Here is a 5362-nt window from a genome sequence, read left to right on the forward strand (position 1 = left end):
AAATCAGAGGTGCATGGGTTTCAGTGATTCAACAGTAAACAAACGCCTTTTATTGTTAACATCCACTGTCAAGATTTAAAACCAAAACTTACAAATCATCCCATTTTTCCTTTTTAATGTCTTTTTTTGCTGAGCTGTAATTAACCTCCTGCTTAAAGGACCATACCAATGATTTTGCATCTTTAGATTTTCTACCCTAAAAACAGCCTCTGGTCAGCACGGTAATAAAATCAACTTGCAGACTTGAAATGGGATGCTGTAGATAGCTTTTATTGTTTGTCAAAGTATATGATCTTAATATTCTGTAATATAACTGTGAACAGGAGCTGGTTGGTGCATTCAATGATGTTCCTAAAATCTGACACTGAATACACTGAATCAAACTAAAAAGACAGATGGTAATCAAACATCAACATCTGGGAAAAGTTCATGTACATTTAAGTTGATGCTGTGCAGCAGCCTACTTCATGATTGTCATGGCTGACTTTCCCCACAGCACCTAAATGCATCAAAATGAAGATTTTTTCTAAATAGGCCCTCCACACAGATGTAAACTGTATGAAACCTGCAAAAACTAATTAAAGAACAGGTGGACATGTGTTTAATGCCATGAATTATTTCTTCAAGTCTCTGCAAGTGAATTTAATACTGAACTGAAATTAATGGTAACCAACAGCTGCCCAGTAGAGATGAAATCATTAAAGAACAACTTTGTTTTGGAAAATGTTAAGCACTAATGTAAAATATGTCAGATAAAACCATGGTGTGGTCCTTTACAAGCACAAACTTTGCCTCTATCCTGCCTTCCATCATTTACTAACTCCATCTGTCTGTATTGTGTTTAACCTCCAGACTACCCTGGTGAAGACCTGTCTTTTCTGTTAGACAGCAAAACACCCGGACAGAACATTACAGAGAGCAGCTACTGTCAGCCACCAAAAGTGTCTCATCTTATGACATTAAAGGTGAAACTTAAAAATATAAGAAAACACCAATTGACTAATGAATCACATGATGATGTTTTTGCCATATCACAATTTTTGTTCTTTTCCCCTCCTCAGTGAGTGCTAGCGACACTGGCCTCTTCAACCTGGACTCATACCAGGAGTTCAACTGGTGGGCCTCATATCCACATGGTGAGCCTCTGACTCTGTAGTCTTATCATTCTTTGTGTAAAGACCTTTTTAAAGGAATTTCTTTTTGTGACTAACTTTTTTATTAGCAGATGGGCTGACTGTAGACCAGTCGCGAACTGGATACCAGGAGTCTCCACAGACATACCAGAGCCTGGTGACCCAGAACGGACAGTTCAGTCCGGCCGTAGAAAGCAGCCACAGCCCTTTTCTAACTGGAAAAGGATCAAATATTACAAGTAAGACATTTCACCTAGGCTATGGATATTAAAGTATAGTCCCGGTGGCCTAATTTTGAGTTTTGTTTTGTTTCAGTGTATAATTCTTCTCTTTGTTCCAGGTGAGACAGATCAGAGCTACTCGTGCCACTCGGCTGAACTGTACGACTCTGACAGACAGAGGCAGTCGTCCTCCTTCTGGCCTGAATATTCCTCTCCCAGCTTCACTGCCCCCATACCACACCCGCCTCTGTCCTCCTGCCCCTCAAACCACGGCCCTCTGTCCTCAGAGCAGTACTGCCCCCGTGTGGCCAAACGCAAAAACACACACCCGCAGAGGCCAGACAGGGAGGGCCAGATGCCAGGAATGTCAGCGTATCCAGGTTAGAATTTGCTCTCTTATCTTGTCTGAGTTGCTCTTTAACTCTGATTGGTCTTTACAGGATGAGAATAAGAATATTAAAATGTATTAAAATCCCAGTTGGATTATTTAAAAAGAGTTGACATTTCTGACAAACTACCTCTGTTTACTGATGATTACAAGTTAATAAAAACTAGGTTGCCTTCTGTAACCGAATAAATCATTGTTATTCATTCATTCAGGTTCTGGTCCAATCCAGCTGTGGCAGTTTTACTGGAGTTACTTCTGGACTCTGCCTGCCGAACCTTCATCTCCTGGACGGGAGATGGCTGGGAGTTTAAGATGTCTGACCCTACAGAGGTAAGGAAATATCTTGTTTTGGATTTGGGTGCCTGCTGAGTACTACATGGCAGTGGTGGAAAGTAACTAAAAACATATACTCAGGTTCTTTTAATTTTAAAGTACTTTTCAATTTACAGAATTAGACTTGAGTATTTCCATTTTATGCTACTTTATACTTGTACCATGACATTTAATAACTTAGTAGCGCCTTTCACAAGACCCAAGGACGCTTTACACATAATTGCAGAGACAGAGCAATAAAAAGTCATTCAGGGTTGAATGCCTTTGTGAAGAAGGTGGGTTTTTAGGAGTTTTAGGAGTGTCCAGAGAGGGAGCATTTCGGATCTCTGTGGGGATGGAGTTCCAGAGGGTGGGGCTGCGACACTGAAGGCTCTGTCCCCAAAAGTCCACAGTCTGGTGTGGGGGTCTCATTTCGAGGGAAACACATATAAGCTTATAAAATACTAGTTGGGGCCCCAGGTCACATTTCAGAGTTTTTAGCAGGTCCACCAAAAGAGACATTTCCCCACTGAACTTCTCAAATGGTTACATGTAAATAACCATTTGAGGCCTAAATAATTCACAAAAAGCAAAGATTAGACAAAAATTCTAAACAGAAAGAGCAACATTTGTAGCAGAGCTTTGTGTTAAAGTATTAAGCCTGTTTCACCTTTGACCCAATTTTAATATAGACCTATACTTAAATTTTGTTGTGTGTAGCTCGAACAAACTACAAAATTGGTTTCGTTATGCAGCCGTATAATGACAAACAAACAACCTCGTACCTTGTACCTTTACTCAGCATCAACTTGGTGTGGACAGAAATGTGCTCTGTTGCACCTGTAACCACGCCCAGTGATGATGTCGGGGTCTGGAGTCCACTTGTACTTCTCTGCGCTAGGTGAAAAGTTCAACCACTGGAGGTCAGCAAAAACAAGCCTTACTTAGTTAGTCTCTTCCGTCTCATGACAGATTTCTTTGTGACCCTTTGGAGGGGCCTGACCCCTAGAACCACTGAACTAAACTACCAAACAGTATATAAAGCAGTTAAAACTAGCCAACCAACTACAACAGTAAAGTACTACATTTACATATTTTGATACTTTACATTGCCATATTGGTACTTTAACCCAAGTAAAGGATCTGACTACTTCTTCCACAGTTGCTACATGGAGGGTTTATTTAGATTTAAAAACACAGTTCAACTCTTGATGGTTCTTGTTGATCCCACAGGTGGCCAAGCGCTGGGGCCAGTGCAAGAACAAACCCAAGATGAACTATGAGAAGCTGAGCCGTGGCCTGCGTTACTACTACCACAAGAACATCATCCACAAGACTGCAGGCAAACGCTACGTCTACGATTTGTCTGTGACGTGCAGGGCATGCTGGGAAAGACAGCGCAGGAGGTCCTGACCAGTCTGAACGTTTTGCCCACAAACACAGAGACATGGCAGTGGGGGTGCGGCGTCGGAGCTCAGCAGTGAAACGTGGGCGTCACAGTAGAGAAAGGGTGCCAGGACTCTTAGTGCTGCTGGCTGAGAGTGATCAGCACATTTTAAAGGAGTACTACAGCCTACAAAGTCAACACTGACTCCTCAAGCCCCGGCTGAAGAGTATCCTCACAGGGGGATGTTGCTGCAGGCAGACCAGGAGTCCATTTATAAATGCAGCATTTCAGGGAGAAAAAGTAACCAGTTTTTAAAGAGAATATGTTGCTTTTTCTTAAATAATAGATCATACTTAATACGTCCAGTACTTCCAATACCTGACCCAAAAACATATAGCTCCTTAACCTCAGGGCTAAATAACTGCTGCACAGGAACTAGCTCGGGGCATTTTAAGCACTATATCAATAGATACTTTCTGCAATTTCTGGGGCCATTTTTTCATGTGTTGTGTTTCTAAGAAGGAATTGATTTGTAAATAGTGTGTATATTATTTCCATGTAGAATTTTTTGCATTTATATATATATATATTTTTTCTATGCAAAACTCATGTCTACCTCCCTTGTTAATCAGAATAACATAAACTGAGATGATTTTCAGTCACTCGCTGTGAAAGTTTTAGCCTGTGTGGTGATTATGTGTAAATAAACTGTATATAAACATGGATCTGTGTGAAGTGTCTCAATCCATAAATATGTTTTCATTCTAGGCAAAATTTGTTTAGTAGTACTCCATCTGGTATCTGGCTTTGATTATGAAAATATTAAAATGTGTTCAGTTTGGGTTATATTATTTGTAATAGCTAAGGTATTACTATAGGTTTTATATTTAAGTTTTATATTAGACACATATTTGGAAGAATTAGATGAGACATATTTAATATTGAAAAAGAAATAAAAGCCTAAAAAAGAAACTTATTAACAAAGGTATGATATAAATGAATAATTTTAGTGTTTAATCAAATTAAACAGACAATTTCCATTTACTGATACAATCAATAAGTGTGAAACTGCTGCATGCTGTGATATTTTGCCTGAAGGATTTATAGTTAATGTACATTTATCATAGTTATTTTGGTGCTTTAGGGGTATGAATCCGGCAGTAGTGAGTGAATTGTTAAGCATATTGCATAATGTATGGGCTACAGGCTTTACTTCCTTATCTGGTGCTGCTTTCGAGTGATACTCGTATCTACAGTAGATGGTATGCATACCATTTTATTTTGTTGAAAACAGTATATGCACACAATAATTATGTTCATTCAATAGAGAGATTTTTGTGTTATTCAAATTTATGGGTAATACTGGAAAGGCTACAGGATTAGTTTCATTTTTGCATTTTTGGTGCGTGTGTTTTTGTGTGTCAGATGTTACATTGCCACCTGTGTTCATTGGAGCGTAAAACAAAATCCACCTGTCAGTGCTGTATTTGCCTACTTTGTTGAATACACGAGCAACTCGTGATTTCGATAATTTCCAGCGGCCCTGAATGCCTCCTTCCTGTATTGAATCAGTACTGTACTCTTTGCTGTAACTTTCTTATAAAGGGAGGGGAAATACGACTACCTGCAACACAAACTTTTTTTTTAGGTCTTTCAGCTGTTGATTTGCTAAGAAATGCCCCCCAGGACTGTTAAGATGTCTATAGCAAACACACTGGAAGACCTGAGTAAGCAGGACTTTGAAAAGTTCCGCCACCAGCTTCTGGACCGCAGAGAACAGCCGCGGGTCAGACGCAATATGGTGGAAGATAAAAACTTTTTAGATGTCACAGACGTCCTGGTTTCAACCTTTACCGAGTCCGGAGCTCTTCGGGTGGCTGTGGAAATACTGAGACAAATCGGCTGCAACGAGGAGGCACAG

General features: G+C 40.0%; 1 pseudogene; it reads left to right on the forward strand.

Annotated features, from left to right (window-relative positions):
- The first annotated feature begins 885 nt into the window (after positions 1 to 885).
- LOC119884259 lies at positions 886 to 3538 on the forward strand (annotated as a pseudogene).
- The last annotated feature ends 1824 nt before the right edge of the window (positions 3539 to 5362 follow it).

This window comes from Micropterus salmoides, unplaced genomic scaffold, assembly GCF_014851395.1.
Source record: "Micropterus salmoides isolate LMB-PRFRI ecotype aquatic unplaced genomic scaffold, ASM1485139v1 Ms_hic_scaffold_3319, whole genome shotgun sequence".
Classification (NCBI taxonomy): domain Eukaryota; kingdom Metazoa; phylum Chordata; class Actinopteri; order Centrarchiformes; family Centrarchidae; genus Micropterus; species Micropterus salmoides.